This window comes from Triturus cristatus, chromosome 8 (assembly GCF_964204655.1).
Source record: "Triturus cristatus chromosome 8, aTriCri1.1, whole genome shotgun sequence".
NCBI lineage: Eukaryota > Metazoa > Chordata > Amphibia > Caudata > Salamandridae > Triturus > Triturus cristatus.
The window spans coordinates 744,846,960-744,865,763 of NC_140591.1; the positions used below are offsets into that span (position 1 = coordinate 744,846,960).

Here is an 18,804-nt window from a genome sequence, read left to right on the forward strand (position 1 = left end):
CTGATTTTCGAGAAAGTGCATTGCTACAGTTGATTTGGGGTTGCTGGTGCGTATGTTGCTCTTGTGTTCGTGTATGCGTGTCTTGATCTTCCTTTCAGTTTTTCCCACGTACACAAGGCCACATGGGCATTTCATTAGATAAACCACGTTGTTGGTGTCACAGGTGGCATTTTCTTGTAGTTTGATCGGGGTGCATCTCATGGGATGTGTAACTATATTGCCCTTAATGATATTGTTGCAGTTACTGCAGTTTAAACAGGGGATTGTCCCCCGAAACAGCGTGATAGGTGATTCAATCTTCGGTCGGATCAACTCTTGGATATTTTTACTCCTGGTGTATGCAAACATTGGTGGATTGCTGAAGATGCCATTGAAGTCTGTTTCAAAGGCCAATACTGGCCAATGGATGGATTGTTTTAGTTTGTGGCTCTTGGTAGAAAAACGGGAGACCACCATCATGCGATGCTGTTCTCTTCGAATGGTTGGTTGTAATAACATTTCACGTGATGTACTGGCCACTTTGGTGATTGCGTTCTGTACAATCTCATGGGGATAGCCGCGGGTGGTGAACCGGCGTGCCATGGCCCGTGTTTGTGCTTGTAGTTCTGAATGATCTGACACAATTCTTTTCACCCTAAGCAATTGTGAGAATGGTAAGTGGTTCTTCAGTGATGGTTGATGGAAACTGGTATAATGCAAAAGGTTGTTGCGATCGGTAGGTTTCCTAAACATGGATGTGGTAAGTTGTTTGTCTCGTATTGTCAACTGGACGTCCAGGTATGTGATGGATGTGTCATGAAAGTTGAACGTAAACTGAATGCGATCGTTGATCTGGTTCAGATTGTCCAGAGCTGCCTTGAGAGAACCTAACGTGCCAAACCATAACACAAAAATGTCGTCAATATACCGCAAAAAAAGGCGTGCATGTTCCTTCCATGTGTCCAAACTTAGGATGAATTTGCTTTCAAATGCGTGCATGAACAGGTTCGCGTAGGTTGGTGCGGCACAATTGCCCATCGAAGTGCCAGAGCTGTAAATAGAAATTGTCGTTCCATCTGAAATAACTCTGATACAGTGTGAAAGTAAGAAGTTCCATCAAGAATATTTGAAAATCATGGTCCAATTCAGAATGAAGTAATGTCTCTTCAATAGCTTCAATCCCTAAATCGTGGGGAATCGAGGTGTAAAGCGATTTGACATCAATGGTGCATAGCCAAACTTCTTCATCATTGGGTAATGTGATCTGGTTGATCTTGATCAAAAAATCAGTGGTGTCCTTGACATACGTGTTCATTCGTGATACAAAATCCTGAAGATGGATGTCCAGGAACTTACCAATAGTTTCATGTATGCTGCCCCTCGTGGACACTATTGGGCGTAGTGGGGGATTCTTAAGGTCCTTATGAATCTTAGGTAGCATGTGTAAAGTGGGTGTTCTGGGGTGCTTTGAGATCAAAAATCTCTTAGTTTTCTCATCAATAGTCCCGTTTTCCACGGCCTTGTTCACTATCCCTTGTAGTAGATTTTGAAATGTGGCGGTGGGATCCTGTGGCAGGATCATGTACGTGTTTCTGTCATTCACATGTAGGTCTACTTGAGCCTGGTAAAAAGCTGTGTCCATTATGACTAGGGCTCCGCCCTTGTCGGCTTTTTGACAAGTAATGTCGCAATTGCTGGCCAATCTATCCAATATTGCTCGCTCCTTATTGGTTAGATTTTGCAGTTTGGATCGTTTCTTGAAATTGAAGGATTGTATGTCATTTTTCACCAAATTCTCAAAGGAATCCAATGTTTTATGGGAGATTGGTGCCTGATAAGTGCTCTTGGGGCGAAGGTGTTTCAAAAGATGGGATTCATCCTTATTATCAGATTGTACCACATTTTCAAAAAAGTGTCGTAACCGGAGGTTACGCATAAACCTAAATATGCAAATGTCCAATTCCAATCTGTTCGTGTGATAGGTTGGTACGAAAGAGGTTCCTTTTTGTAATGCGTGAGTTTCCATCTCTGTTAGTTGGTGCTTGGAAATGTTGATGACCAATTGCTCGGAATTTAAGGTCTCTTCCCTTTGTTCCGTCGACCTGTCAGTGGTTGAAGCTTCGGGCTGGGTATGGTTGGTAGAACGTCTCTTGCCCCTCCTGGGTCTAGTTGGTCTTTTCGGCCTGCCTCTAAAAAAGGTACATTGGTATCAGATTGAACCAGAGTGGTGCTCTCCAATTGTGTGGTTGTTGTGAGTTGACTCATCGGGCGCCTTTAACTCTCTGAGGATGAGGTATCCGTCTCGGTGTTGGGATTGAAAGGTCTGTTTTGTCGTCGTCTTGCATAAACCTCCGCCCAGGAGTACACCTCCTCTAACTTGTAATCCATTGTGTCTCGTTTGTATTTGTGGATTTTTCTCTCGCTAATTTCTTCGGTTTATCTGTTGAGTTGTGTGTTGAGATCCTCCAAGGTTTTGCCCCAATCCTCCGATGCAATCAAATCTTGAAGTTCTGTTTTGGTCTGAGCAATATCCTTATTAAGCTCTTCCAGGACTCTAGACAATTCTTCAATGATTAGTAAGATCAGGTCTAAGGAACATTTGTTCAGTATGGCATACCAGCGTTCCACAAATTTTGAACTGTTTCTGCATAGCAGGGGTTTCAATGGTACTCGGAGACCTCTTGGAATCCGCTGGGCTCGGTGTTATCTAATCAGAGTGCTGGCATGGAGCCTTTTGTTAATCTCACGTTTGCTAAGATAAAGAAGTTGGCGTAAGCTGTTTTCTTTGTTTCTTTTGTTAATTAATGGCGTGCTCTCCTCATTGATAAGTGCGTAGATCTTGGAGGCGTCGTCATCTGCAAAAGCAAATGTGTCGGCCCGTAGGTCTGTTATGCGTGTTATATCATCGTAAGCCATGTTGCTCAGAATTAAGGGGTCGTGCTACGAACCAGTGGGTTAGAAAAAGTTGAAAGTCCAAAAAGAATTTGGATCGTGCACAAACCTGAAAGGTGATGAACTTGAATGTGTTATTGGGTGCCACTGAGGTATCACTCTCATAACCCAAGGAGTGTATGAAGTCAAAAAATTCTCATGCGTTGGCTGGCCACAGACAACGTCCCTCTGGGCGCACCATTTGAAGCATGCGCTGAAATGGATTAAGAGTTTATGAATAAAACGTTGAAATTAAATAGGGTTGATGCTTAGTTTCCAAATTTATTGAACAAATTCTCTGGATAATCCATATGGTTAGATACTGTAAGGATGACGCTGTATAAGCTCCGTATCATATAATAAACATGATCCCAATGCATTTCGGGCCCATCTGGCCCTTCATCAGGGGAATCTAAACAAAAAAACGTGTACATGTCACTAAACATTGCAATGAGGGATTATGCCAATAAACAAAAGACAAAAGGACACTGCCTAAAGAGTTAAAATCGGTACCAAGCCCACGGTGTTGCAATACTTTCATGTGCTACTTTGTGCATGCGATGAGACATTTTTCAGTACCCAACACTGAAAAAAAAATGTGCTAACAGTCCAGAACGAGGGTGAGTTACTCGAGTTTGAATGACTAAAGACACAGTGGTGGTTGTGAAAGAAAAAACGTTAATAACCGCGATCTGAAACGTGCTCAGTGATTTGTTAAATGAAAAGAAAGAAAAAGAAAAAGTGCCTGCAATGTCCGTACGTCGTGTGAAGGACATAATCAGAAGAGTGAGAATCGGTGAAAGCCTTGAGAGGTGCGTTGTGAACCAAAGTGGAAAAGGAATAAGAAAAAGTGCTCCGGTTTAAATCATTCAAGTGAAAAGACACCAGTTTACCTCGCGCTGACAACGCAGCGTTTCGTACTGCTCAATACAGCAATGTCGATCAACAGTCCTGTGTCGGGTTTGTTGCTACTCGAAATGAGGCGTGTGCTTAAGAAAGGATGTCTGTGAAAACCGGAAGTGATAAAAAAATGTTAGACCGCGCGAGTGTCTCACAGTGAAGGCCAAATGTCGGCGCCATATTGCAAGTGATGTAATTAAAGACTGTGTTAACAGACTAAAAGGGGAAAAAAAAACTAAACGTGCTTCGTAGTTAAAAGGAAATGGGTTAGTCTAATAAAAAAACATTTTGAAAAGAACAGCAAGGAGTGAACAAACTGCGTGTGGGTTATGCTTGAAAAATAAATGCACATTAACTGATGGTCTCGTGGTTCATAAGTAACAAGCAAATTCCAAGCGGTCATTGAGACCCTTAGGTTTCAAAGATTCCAGTTTATAAATCCAATAATTTTCACGCTGTAACAGAAAAGTGTTGTTGTCTCTGCCTTCCATCTTCACCACAGTTTCCAATACCAAGAATTTCAATTGTGCAATGTTGTGCTGATTTTCAAGAAAGTGCATTGCTACAGTTGATTTGGGGTTGCTGGTGCATATGTTGCTCTTGTGTTCGTGTATGCGTGTCTTGATCTTCCTTTCAGTTTTTCCCACGTACACAAGGCCACATGGGCATTTCAATAGATAAACCACGTTGGTGGTGTCACAGGTGGCATTTACTTGTAGTTTGATCGGGGTGCCTCTCATGGGATGCGCAACTATATTGCCCTTAATTATATTGTTGCAGTTACTGCAGTTTAAACAGGGGATTGTCCCCCGAAACAGCGTGATAGGTGATTCAATCTTCGGTCGGATCAACTCTTGGATATTTTTACTCCTGGTGTATGCAAACATTGGTGGATTGCTGAAGATGCCATTGAAGTCTGTTTCAAAGGCCAATACTGGCCAATGTCTTTTGATGGATTGTTTTAGTTTGTGGCTCATGGTAGAAAAATGGGAGACCACCACCATGCGATGCTGTTCTCTTCGTATGGTTGGTTGTAATAACATTTCACGTGACTGTTCTGCTCGATTTTCCCGGCCTTCTTGTGAGGAACAATAATGTAATGTGACTTCAGTCTCTTATCATTCAAGTCTAAGGGTTAGAGTAGTGAATGGAGCCTATTTACTAGGCACTTCGACATGATTCTGTGCTCTTCCCCATAGATCAGGGCTTGCACACATAGCCTAGGGGATAGATTCGTTAGTATTAGGGATAACCTGTCCTGTAGTGAGGGTATTTCACGGAGCTGTGCTGAATTCAGGCCTGGTAGGCCTCAAACGGGAGAGACTCCATCTTTCTTTCTGCTCCGGCAGCTTGGGATGCTTCTAGGTCAAACGTAATGTTTTCGTTATGAGGTGTTATTCGCTTGGAGAGAACCGGTTCAGGCCGGCCCTTATCGAAGGATTGTATTTTTCTTCATGCCGAAGACACTACATCAGGCCGGCCGGCTGGGAACGTGTCCTTGGTACGGGGAGGTACAAGAATTTGGTGGGCGGCAGGTTACGGGCCGGAATTTTCCATGAGGAAACGCACCTCTATATTAGTGAAAGTCTGAGGCAGTTACATGTTCAGTCCGTAGGCGGCATCTAGCCGTTAGCAGTAAAGCTACTACTTATTCCAGGGAAGACAGACGCCATCTTGAAGTCGGAGAAGAACCGAGAGACAGATGATTTCCTAGCAGAATAGCCAGAGAGGAGAGAGTAGCCGATAAGGAAGAGGTCCCAGTGACTCGGAGAAGGGTGATTCCAGGCGAGCCGAGGCACAGACGAGAAGGGAACCTAGATGACCACTGAGTGCAGGCTACATACTACTAAGGTGATGTCGACCCTTTCTTATTAGAGTGTACAACTTAATCTTTCACTTTTCTTTGCAGGTTATGTGTTATATCGTAATGTTATGTGATTGTGTACGTAATGAGTAATAAAGTATCCAGTTTGTAGTGAACCAACATGTGCTGCGTGTTCTTGTATAAGAGGGTAGCCTATTCTTCTAGTCAGCTGCGGCTACATGAACAGATGTTAACCCTGATCAGGTAAGTGGTAACTGAATAAGGGAAAGAGGAGCCCCTCGAACCTGAGAACAGGCTATGCTCGAACTGGCAATCCTTGTGTGATCTGATGAATAGTGAGACTGATTCCCTTTTTGTATGTTATGGTGATCATAGGATGAACTGTCGTATGAGACTGCCGTCTAGGTAGAGAGGTCTGGATTCGTAGGGGATCGCGAGGCCGCCGATTGTGCTGATACTGTCGTATGGGCAGAGAGGTCTGGGTTCGTATGGGACCGCGAGGCCGCCACTTGTGATACTGTCGTATGGGCAGAGAGGTCTGGATTCGTAGGGGATCGCGAGGCCGCCGATTGTGCTGAGACTGCCGTCTGGGTAGAGAGGTCTGGGTTCGTATGGGACCGCGAGGCCGCCACTTGTGATACTGTCGTATGGGCAGAGAGGTCTGGGTTCGTATGGGACCGCGAGGCCGCCACTTGTGATACTGTCGTATGGGCAGAGAGGTCTGGATCCGTATGGGATCGCGAGGCCGCCGATTATAAGAGGTCTTGGTATGCATAGTAGGAATCCCCTGTCCTTAGGTGATAGATATATGTGGTTGCAGGATTGTAAATAGGTTCTAGGGAGGGGGTAACGTTCTGGCTGGGTTAGTGAGGCTCTGATGAGCGGGTTCTATCTGATCCGAAAACCCAAGCAGAACAGTGACGTACTGGCCACTTTGGTGATTGCGTTCTGTACAATCTCATGGGGATAGCCGCGGGTGGTGAACCGGCGTGCCATGGCCCGTGTTTGTGCTTGTAGTTCTGAATGATCTGACACAATTCTTTTCACCCTAAGCAATTGTGAGAATGGTAAGTGGTTCTTCAGTGATGGTTGATGGAAACTGGTATAATGCAAAAGGTTGTTGCGATCGGTAGGTTTCCTAAACATGGATGTGGTAAGTTGTTGGTCTCGTATTGTCAACTGGACGTCCAGGTATGTGATGGATGTGTCATGAAAGTTGAACGTAAACTGAATGCGATCGTTGATCTGATTCAGATTGTCCAGAGCTGCCTTGAGAGAACCTAACGTGCCAAACCATAACACAAAAATGTCGTCAATATACCGCAAAAAAAGGCGTGCATGTTCCTTCCATGTGTCCAAACTTAGGATGAATTTGCTTTCAAATGCGTGCATGAACAGGTTCGCGTAGGTTGGTGCGGCACAATTGCCCATCGAAGTGCCAGTGAGCTGTAAATAGAAATTGTCGTTCCATCTGAAATAACTCTGATACAGTGTGAAAGTAAGAAGTTCCATCAAGAATATTTGAAAATCATGGTCCAATTCAGAATGAAGTAATGTCTCTTCAATAGCTTCAATCCCTAAATCGTGGGAAATCGAGGTGTAAAGCGATTTGACATCAATGGTGCATAGCCAAACTTCTTCATCATTGGGTAATGTGATCTGGTTGATCTTGATCAAAAAATCAGTGGTGTCCTTGACATACGTGTTCATTCGTGATACAAAATCCTGAAGATGGATGTCCAGGAACTTACCAATAGTTTCATGTATGCTGCCCCTCGTGGACACTATTGGGCGTAGTGGGGGATTCTTAAGGTCCTTATGAATCTTAGGTAGCATGTGTAAAGTGGGTGTTCTGGGGTGCTTTGAGATCAAAAATCTCTTAGTTTTCTCATCAATAGTCCCGTTTTCACGGCCTTGTTCACTATCCCTTGTAGTAGATTTTGAAATGTGGCGGTGGGATCCTGTGGCAGGATCATGTACGTGTTTCTGTCATTCACATGTAGGTCTACTTGAGCCTGGTAAAAAGCTGTGTCCATTATGACTAGGGCTCCGCCCTTGTCGGCTTTTTGACAAGTAATGTCGCAATTGTTGGCCAATCTATCCAATATTGCTCGCTCCTTATTGGTTAGATTTTGCAGTTTGGATCGTTTCTTGAAATTGAAGGATTGTATGTCATTTTTCACCAAATTCTCAAAGGAATCCAATGTTTTATGGGAGATTGGTGCCTGATAAGTGCTCTTGGGGCGAAGGTGTTTCAAAAGATGGGATTCATCCTTATTATCAGATTGTACCACATTTTCAAAAAAGTGTCGTAACCGGAGGTTACGCATAAACTTAAATATGCAAATGTCCAATTCCAATCTGTTCGTGTGATAGGTTGGTACGAAAGAGGTTCCTTTTTGTAATGTGTGAGTTTCCATCTCTGTTAGTTGGTGCTTGGAAATGTTGATGACCCATTGCTCGGAATTTAAGGTCTCTTCCCTTTGTTCCGTCGACCTGTCAGTGGTTGAGGCTTCGGGCTGGGTATGGTTGGTAGAACGTCTCTTGCCCCTCCTGGGTCTAGTTGGTCTTTTTGGCCTGCCTCTAAAAAAGGTACATTGGTATCAGATTGAACCAGAGTGGTGCTCTCCAATTGTGTGGTTGTTGTGGGTTGACTCATCGGGCGCCTTTCACTCTCTGAGGATGAGGTATCTGTCTCGGTGTTGGGATTGAAAGGTCTGTTTTGTCGTCGTCTTGCATAAACCTCCGCCCAGGAGTACACCTCCTCTAACTTGTAATCCATTGTGTCTCGTTTGTATTTGTGGATTTTTCTCTCGCTAATTTCTTCGGTGTATCTGTTGAGTTGTGTGTTGAGATCCTCCAAGGTTTTGCCCCAATCCTCCGATGCAATCAAATCTTGAAGTTCTGTTTTGGTCTGAGCAATATCCTTATTAAGCTCTTCCAGGACTCTAGACAATTCTTCAATGATTAGTAAGATCAGGTCTAAGGAACATTTGTTCAGTATGGCATACCAGCGTTCCACAAATTTTGAACTGTTTCTGCATAGCAGGGGTTTCAATGGTACTCGGAGACCTCTTGGAATCCGCTGGGCTCGGTGTTATCTAATCAGAGTGCTGGCATGGAGCCTTTTGTTAATCTCACGTTTGCTAAGATAAAGAAGTTGGCGTAAGCTGTTTTCTTTGTTTATTTTGTTAATTAATGGCGTGCTCTCCTCATTGATAAGTGCGTAGATCTTGGAGGCGTCGTCATCTGCAAAAGCAAATGTGTCGGCCCGTAGGTCTGTTATGCGTGTTATATCATCGTAAGCCATGTTGCTCAGAATTAAGGGGTCGTGCTACGAACCAGTGGGTTAGAAAAAGTTGAAAGTCCAAAAAGAATTTGGATCGTGCACAAACCTGAAAGGTGATGAACTTGAATGTGTTGTTGGGTGCCACTGAGGTATCACTCTCATAACCCAAGGAGTGTATGAAGTCAAAAAATTCTCATGCGTTGGCTGGCCACAGACAACGTCCCTCTGGGCGCACCATTTGAAGCATGCGCTGAAATGGATTAAGAGTTTATGAATAAAACGTTGAAATTAAATAGGGTTGATGCTTAGTTTCCAAATTTATTGAACAAATTCTCTGGATAATCCATATGGTTAGATACTGTAAGGATGACGCTGTATAAGCTCCGTATCATATAATAAACATGATCCCAATGCATTTCGGGCCCATCTGGCCCTTCATCAGGGGAATCTAAACAAAAAAACGTGTACATGTCACTAAACATTGCAATGAGGGATTATGCCAATAAACAAAAGACAAAAGGACACTGCCTAAAGAGTTAAAATCGGTACCAAGCCCACGGTGTTGCAATACTTTCATGTGCTACTTTGTGCATGCGATGAGACATTTTTCAGTACCCAACACTGAAAAAAAAATGTGCTAACAGTCCAGAACGAGGGTGAGTTACTCGAGTTTGAATGACTAAAGACACAGTGGTGGTTGTGAAAGAAAAAACGTTAATAACCGTGATCTGAAACGTGCTCAGTGATTTGTTAAATGAAAAGAAAGAAAAAGAAAAAGTGCCTGCAATGTCCGTACGTCGTGTGAAGGACATAATCAGAAGAGTGAGAATCGGTGAAAGCCTTGAGAGGTGCGTTGTGAACCAAAGTGGAAAAGGAATAAGAAAAAGTGCTCCGGTTTAAATCATTCAAGTGAAAAGACACCAGTTTACCTCGCGCTGACAACGCAGCGTTTCGTACTGCTCAATACAGCAATGTCGATCAACAGTCCTGTGTCGGGTTTGTTGCTACTCGAAACGAGGCGTGTGCTTAAGAAAGGATGTCTGTGAAAACCGGAAGTGATAAAAAAATGTTAGACCGCGCGAGTGTCTCACAGTGAAGGCCAAATGTCGGTGCCATATTGCAAGTGATGTAATTAAAGACTGTGTTAACAGACTAAAAGGGGAAAAAAAAACTAAACGTGCTTCGTAGTTAAAAGGAAATGGGTTAGTCTAATAAAAAAACATTTTGAAAAGAACAGCAAGGAGTGAACAAACTGCGTGTGGGTTATGCTTGAAAAATAAATGCACATTAACTGATGGTCTCGTGGTTCATAAGTAACAAGCAAATTCCAAGCGGTCATTGAGACCCTTAGGTTTCAAAGATTCCAGTTTATAAATCCAATAATTTTCACGCTGTAACAGAAAGGTGTTGTTGTCTCTGCCTTCCATCTTCACCACAGTTTCCAATACCAAGAATTTCAATTGTGCAATGTTGTGCTGATTTTCAAGAAAGTGCATTGCAACAGTTGATTTGGGGTTGCTGGTGCGTATGTTGCTCTTGTGTTCGTGTATGCGTGTCTTGATCTTCCTTTCAGTTTTTCCCACGTACACAAGGCCACATGGGCATTTCAATAGATAAACCACGTTGGTGGTGTCACAGGTGGCATTTACTTGTAGTTTGATCGGGGTGCCTCTCATGGGATGCGCAACTATATTGCCCTTAATTATATTGTTGCAGTTACTGCAGTTTAAACAGGGGATTGTCCCCCGAAACAGCGTGATAGGTGATTCAATCTTCGGTCGGATCAACTCTTGGATATTTTTACTCCTGGTGTATGCAAACATTGGTGGATTGCTGAAGATGCCATTGAAGTCTGTTTCAAAGGCCAATACTGGCCAATGTCTTTTGATGGATTGTTTTAGTTTGTGGCTCATGGTAGAAAAATGGGAGACCATCACCATGCGATGCTGTTCTCTTCGTATGGTTGGTTGTAATAACATTTCACGTGACGTACTGGCCACTTTGGTGATTGCGTTCTGTACAATCTCATGGGGATAGCCGCGGGTGGTGAACCGGCGTGCCATGGCCCGTGTTTGTGCTTGTAGTTCTGAATGATCTGACACAATTCTTTTCACCCTAAGCAATTGTGAGAATGGTAAGTGGTTCTTCAGTGATGGTTGATGGAAACTGGTATAATGCAAAAGGTTGTTGCGATCGGTAGGTTTCCTAAACATGGATGTGGTAAGTTGTTGGTCTCGTATTGTCAACTGGACGTCCAGGTATGTGATGGATGTGTCATGAAAGTTGAACGTAAACTGAATGCGATCGTTGATCTGATTCAGATTGTCCAGAGCTGCCTTGAGAGAACCTAACGTGCCAAACCATAACACAAAAATGTCGTCAATATACCGCAAAAAAAGGCGTGCATGTTCCTTCCATGTGTCCAAACTTAGGATGAATTTGCTTTCAAATGCGTGCATGAACAGGTTCGCGTAGGTTGGTGCGGCACAATTGCCCATCGAAGTGCCAGTGAGCTGTAAATAGAAATTGTCGTTCCATCTGAAATAACTCTGATACAGTGTGAAAGTAAGAAGTTCCATCAAGAATATTTGAAAATCATGGTCCAATTCAGAATGAAGTAATGTCTCTTCAATAGCTTCAATCCCTAAATCGTGGGGAATCGAGGTGTAAAGCGATTTGACATCAATGGTGCATAGCCAAACTTCTTCATCATTGGGTAATGTGATCTGGTTGATCTTGATCAAAAAATCAGTGGTGTCCTTGACATACGTGTTCATTCGTGATACAAAATCCTGAAGATGGATGTCCAGGAACTTACCAATAGTTTCATGTATGCTGCCCCTCGTGGACACTATTGGGCGTAGTGGGGGATTCTTAAGGTCCTTATGAATCTTAGGTAGCATGTGTAAAGTGGGTGTTCTGGGGTGCTTTGAGATCAAAAATCTCTTAGTTTTCTCATCAATAGTCCAGTTTTCCACGGCCTTGTTCACTATCCCTTGTAGTAGATTTTGAAATGTGGCGGTGGGATCCTGTGGCAGGATCATGTACGTGTTTCTGTCATTCACATGTAGGTCTACTTGAGCCTGGTAAAAAGCTGTGTCCATTATGACTAGGGCTCCGCCCTTGTCGGCTTTTTGACAAGTAATGTCGCAATTGCTGGCCAATCTATCCAATATTGCTCGCTCCTTATTGGTTAGATTTTGCAGTTTGGATCGTTTCTTGAAATTGAAGGATTGTATGTCATTTTTCACCAAATTCTCAAAGGAATCCAATGTTTTATGGGAGATTGGTGCCTGATAAGTGCTCTTGGGGCGAAGGTGTTTCAAAAGATGGGATTCATCCTTATTATCAGATTGTACCACATTTTCAAAAAAGTGTCGTAACCGGAGGTTACGCATAAACTTAAATATGCAAATGTCCAATTCCAATCTGTTCGTGTGATAGGTTGGTACGAAAGAGGTTCCTTTTTGTAATGTGTGAGTTTCCATCTCTGTTAGTTGGTGCTTGGAAATGTTGATGACCAATTGCTCGGAATTTAAGGTCTCTTCCCTTTGTTCCGTCGACCTGTCAGTGGTTGAGGCTTCGGGCTGGGTATGGTTGGTAGAACGTCTCTTGCCCCTCCTGGGTCTAGTTGGTCTTTTTGGCCTGCCTCTAAAAAAGGTACATTGGTATCAGATTGAACCAGAGTGGTGCTCTCCAATTGTGTGGTTGTTGTGGGTTGACTCATCGGGCGCCTTTCACTCTCTGAGGATGAGGTATCTGTCTCGGTGTTGGGATTGAAAGGTCTGTTTTGTCGTCGTCTTGCATAAACCTCCGCCCAGGAGTACACCTCCTCTAACTTGTAATCCATTGTGTCTCGTTTGTATTTGTGGATTTTTCTCTCGCTAATTTCTTCGGTGTATCTGTTGAGTTGTGTGTTGAGATCCTCCAAGGTTTTGCCCCAATCCTCCGATGCAATCAAATCTTGAAGTTCTGTTTTGGTCTGAGCAATATCCTTATTAAGCTCTTCCAGGACTCTAGACATTTCATCAATGATTAGTAAGATCAGGTCTAAGGAACATTTGTTCAGTATGGCATACCAGCGTTCCACAAATTTTGAACTGTTTCTGCATAGCAGGGGTTTCAATGGTACTCGGAGACCTCTTGGAATCCGCTGGGCTCGGTGTTATCTAATCAGAGTGCTGGCATGGAGCCTTTTGTTAATCTCACGTTTGCTAAGATAAAGAAGTTGGCGTAAGCTGTTTTCTTTGTTTCTTTTGTTAATTAATGGCGTGCTCTCCTCATTGATAAGTGCGTAGATCTTGGAGGCGTCGTCATCTGCAAAAGCAAATGTGTCGGCCCGTAGGTCTGTTATGCGTGTTATATCATCGTAAGCCATGTTGCTCAGAATTAAGGGGTCGTGCTACGAACCAGTGGGTTAGAAAAAGTTGAAAGTCCAAAAAGAATTTGGATCGTGCTCAAACCTGAAAGGTGATGAACTTGAATGTGTTGTTGGGTGCCACTGAGGTATCACTCTCATAACCCAAGGAGTGTATGAAGTCAAAAAATTCTCATGCGTTGGCTGGCCACAGACAACGTCCCTCTGGGCGCACCATTTGAAGCATGCGCTGAAATGGATTAAGAGTTTATGAATAAAACGTTGAAATTAAATAGGGTTGATGCTTAGTTTCCAAATTTATTGAACAAATTCTCTGGATAATCCATATGGTTAGATACTGTAAGGATGACGCTGTATAAGCTCCGTATCATATAATAAACATGCTCCCAATGCATTTCGGGCCCATCTGGCCCTTCATCAGGGGAATCTAAACAAAAAAACGTGTACATGTCACTAAACATTGCAATGAGGGATTATGCCAATAAACAAAAGACAAAAGGACACTGCCTAAAGAGTTAAAATCGGTACCAAGCCCACGGTGTAGCAATACTTTCATGTGCTACTTTGTGCATGCGATGAGACATTTTTCAGTACCCAACACTGAAAAAAAAATGTGCTAACAGTCCAGAACGAGGGTGAGTTACTCGAGTTTGAATGACTAAAGACACAGTGGTGGTTGTGAAAGAAAAAACGTTAATAACCGTGATCTGAAACGTGCTCAGTGATTTGTTAAATGAAAAGAAAGAAAAAGAAAAAGTGCCTGCAATGTCCGTACGTCGTGTGAAGGACATAATCAGAAGAGTGAGAATCGGTGAAAGCCTTGAGAGGCGCGTTGTGAACCAAAGTGGAAAAGGAATAAGAAAAAGTGCTCCGGTTTAAATCATTCAAGTGAAAAGACACCAGTTTACCTCGCGCTGACAACGCAGCGTTTCGTACTGCTCAATACAGCAATGTCGATCAACAGTCCTGTGTCGGGTTTGTTGCTACTCGAAACGAGGCGTGTGCTTAAGAAAGGATGTCTGTGAAAACCGGAAGTGATAAAAAAATGTTAGACCGCACGAGTGTCTCACAGTGAAGGCCAAATGTCGGCGCCATATTGCAAGTGATGTAATTAAAGACTGTGTTAACAGACTAAAAGGGGAAAAAAAAACTAAACGTGCTTCGTAGTTAAAAGGAAATGGGTTAGTCTAATAAAAAAACATTTTGAAAAGAACAGCAAGGAGTGAACAAACTGCGTGTGGGTTATGCTTGAAAAATAAATGCACATTAACTGATGGTCTCGTGGTTCATAAGTAACAAGCAAATTCCAAGCGGTCATTGAGACCCTTAGGTTTCAAAGATTCCAGTTTATAAATCCAATAATTTTCACGCTGTAACAGAAAGGTGTTGTTGTCTCTGCCTTCCATCTTCACCACAGTTTCCAATACCAAGAATTTCAATTGTGCAATGTTGTGCTGATTTTCAAGAAAGTGCATTGCTACAGTTGATTTGGGGTTGCTGGTGCGTATGTTGCTCTTGTGTTCGTGTATGCGTGTCTTGATCTTCCTTTCAGTTTTTCCCACGTACACAAGGCCACATGGGCATTTCAATAGATAAACCACGTTGGTGGTGTCACAGGTGGCATTTACTTGTAGTTTGATCGGGGTGCCTCTCATGGGATGCGCAACTATATTGCCCTTAATTATATTGCTGCAGTTATGCAGTTTAAACAGGGGATTGTCCCCCGAAACAGCGTGATAGGTGATTCAATCTTCGGTCGGATCAACTCTTGCATATTTTTACTCCTGGTGTATGCAAACATTGGTGGATTGCTGAAGATGCCATTGAAGTCTGTTTCAAAGGCCAATACTGGCCAATGTCTTTTGATGGATTGTTTTAGTTTGTGGCTCATGGTAGAAAAACGGGAGACCACCACCATGCGATGCTGTTCTCTTCGTATGGTTGGTTGTAATAACATTTCACGTGATGTACTGGCCACTTTGGTGATTGCGTTCTGTACAATCTCATGGGGATAGCCGCGGGTGGTGAACCGGCGTGCCATGGCCCGTGTTTGTGCTTGTAGTTCTGAATGATCTGACACAATTCTTTTCACCCTAAGCAATTGTGAGAATGGTAAGTGGTTCTTCAGTGATGGTTGATGGAAACTGGTATAATGCAAAAGGTTGTTGCGATCGGTAGGTTTCCTAAACATGGCTGTGGTAAGTTGTTTGTCTCGTATTGTCAACTGGACATCCAGGTATGTGATGGATGTGTCATGAAAGTTGAACGTAAACTGAATGCGATCGTTGATCTGGTTCAGATTGTCCAGAGCTGCCTTGAGAGAACCTAACGTGCCAAACCATAACACAAAAATGTCGTCAATATACCGCAAAAAAAGGCGTGCATGTTCCTTCCATGTGTCCAAACTTAGGATGAATTTGCTTTCAAATGCGTGCATGACAAACAACTTACCACATCCATGTTTAGGAAACCTACCGATCGCAAAAACCTTTTGCATTATACCAGTTTCCATCAACCATCACTGAAGAACCACTTACCATTCTCACAATTGCTTAGGGTGAAAAGAATTGTTTCAGATTATTCAGAACTACATGCACAAACACGGGCCATGGCACTCCGGTTCACCACCCGCGGCTATCCCCATGAGATTGTACAGAACGCAATCACCAAAGTGGCCAGTACATCACGTGAAATGTTATTACAACCAACCATACGAAGAGAACAGCATCGCATGGTGGTGGTCTCCCGTTTTTCTACCATGAGCCACAAACTAAAACAATCCATCAAAAGACATTGGCCAGTATTGGCCTTTGAAACAGACTTCAATGGCATCTTCAGCAATCCACCAATGTTTGCATACACCAGGAGTAAAAATATTCAAGAGTTGATCCGACCGAAGATTGAATCACCTATCACGCTGTTTCGGGGGACAATCCCCTGTTTAAACTGCAGTAACTGCAACAATATCATTAAGGGCAATATAGTTGCACATCCCATGAGAGGCACGCCGATCAAACTACAAGTAAATGCCACCTGTGACACCACCAACATGGTTTATCTTTTGAAATGCCCATGTGGCATTGTGTACGTGGGAAAAACTGAAAGGAAGATCAAGACACGCATACACGAACACAAGAGCAACATACGCACCAGCAACCCCAAATCAACTGTAGCAATGCACTTTCTTGAAAATCAGCACAACATTGCACAATTGAAATTCTTGGTATTGGAAACTGTGGTGAAGATGGAAGGCAGAGACAACAACACCTTTCTGTTACAGCGTGAAAATTATTGGATTTATAAACTGGAATCTTTGAAACCTAAGGGTCTCAATGACCGCTTGGAATTTGCATGTTACTTATGAACCACAAGACCATCAGTTAATGTGCATTTATTTTTCAAGCATAACCCACACGCAGTTTGTTCACTCCTTGCTGTTCTTTTCGAAATGTTTTTTTATTAGACTAACCCATGTCCTTTTAACTACGAAGCACGTTTAGTTTTTTTTCCCCTTTTAGTCTGTTAACACAGTCTTTAATTACATCACTTGCAATATGGCGCCGGCATTTGGCCTTCACTGTGAGACTCTCGCGCGGTCTAACCTTTTTTTTTATCACTTCCGGTTTTCACGGACATCCTTTCTTAAGCACACGCCTCGTTTCGAGTAGCAACAAACCCGACACAGGACTGTTGATCGACATTGCTGTATTGAGCAGTACGAAACGCTGCGTTGTCAGCACGAGGTAAACTGGTGTCTTTTCACTTGAATGATTTAAACCGGAGCACTTTTTCTTATTCCTTTTCCACTTTGGATCACAACGCGCCTCTCAAGGCTTTCACCGATTCTCACTCTTCTGATTATGTCCTTCTCACGACGTACGGACATTGCAGGCACTTTTTCTTTTTCTTTCTTTTCATTTAACAAATCACTGAGCACGTTTCAGATCGCGGTTATTAACGTTTTTTCTTTCACAACCACCACTGTGTCTTTAGTCATTCAAACTCTAATAACTCACCCTCGTTCTGGACTGTTAGCACATTTTTCTTTCAGTGTTGGGTACTGAAAAATGTCTCATCGCATGCACAAAGTAGCACATGAAAGTATTGCAACACCGTGGGCTTGGTACCGATTTTAACTCTTTAGGCAGTGTCCTTTTGTCTTTTGTTTATTGGCATAATCCCTCATTGCAATGTTTAGTGACATGTACACGTTTTTTTGTTTAGATTCCCCTGATGAAGGGCCAGATGGGCCCAAAATGCATTGGGATCATGTTTATTACATGATACAGAGCTTATACAGCGTCATCATTACAGTATCTAACCATATGGATTATCCAGAGAATTTGTTCAATAAATTTGGAAACTAAGCATCAACCCTATTTCATTTCAACGTTTTATTCATAAACTCTTAATCCATTTCAGTGCATGCTTCAAATGGTGCGCCCAGAGGGACGTTGTCTGTGCCAGCCAACACATGAGAATTTTTTGACTTCATACACTCCTTGGGTTATGAGAGTGATACCTCGGTGGCACCCAACAACAAATTCAAGTTCATCACCTTTCAGGTTTGTGCACGATCCAAATTCTTTTTGGACCTTCTATTTTTTAGACCCATCTGCCCCAAGGGAGAAAGAAGCCACTAGACCACCAGGGATCTTTTTTGTAAATGGTACAAAAGGATTTTGTGAGTGGTCCCCTTGGCAAGGGTCACTTCCCTTTTGGGGATGAATATTGTGGCCATTTCTACCACACTTTGGAGCAGATCAGCCTTATAGTTTTAGGTCCATCTGCCCAGGCAGAAGCCACCAGATCACCGGGGATTTTTTGGTATATAATTTCAAATATTTTGCTGAGTAGCCCCTTGGGCAAGGGTTACTCTGCTCTTGGGTGTGAATGTTTTGGCCCATCTACTCAAAGGGGGGCAGAGGCTGCTAGACCACCAGGTATTTTATTGTTTATGACATCAAATGTTTTGGGGAGTGGCTCTTGTGCAAGGGTTGCTCCCCCTTTGGCGTTGAATATGCTGGCTATTTTTGCCCCCTTTAGGGGCAGAACGTCCTTATATTTTTAAGCACATGGGTCCCCAAGGGGGGTAGAAGCCACTAGACCACCAGGAAAAGTTTGCGTATTAAATGTAGTTCCGCTGATGGTCTGTGTGTTTTGCCATTATTAGTGTTCCTAAAGTTTTTTTTTCCCTTTCAATTTAGTGAAAAGCTTTTGTTTTACTTTGGTGTAACTTGTGCTTATGGTTTTACCACTGGTAGAGCTGCAATTTGTGTAGTTGCAAGTGTTTGGTAAGGAAACTTTTTTTTATATTGTTTACTCCAAATGACCGAAATATCAAATGAGAGTGGATCACTGGTCCTGAAAGAACCAAAGTAAGCATCAACAGTTAATAAACTGCTAAGAAACCCTCAAGCACGTTTTCTGCAAGGTGGTGTTATAGCGGTATGTTCGATTATCCGCTTTGCTTAACAACGTGACAGCATCATCATTGGGTTA

The 18,804-nt window shown here is 42.9% G+C and overlaps 1 protein-coding gene and 1 pseudogene across 1 annotated transcript in view; both read right to left on the reverse strand.

Moving 5' to 3' along the window:
* Nucleotides 1–18,804, reverse strand: part of LOC146805009 (acetylserotonin O-methyltransferase-like) — a 791,837-nt gene that overhangs the window by 291,353 nt on the left and 481,680 nt on the right. The window lies entirely within an intron of this gene.
* Nucleotides 14,589–15,739, reverse strand: LOC146805010 (uncharacterized; annotated as a pseudogene).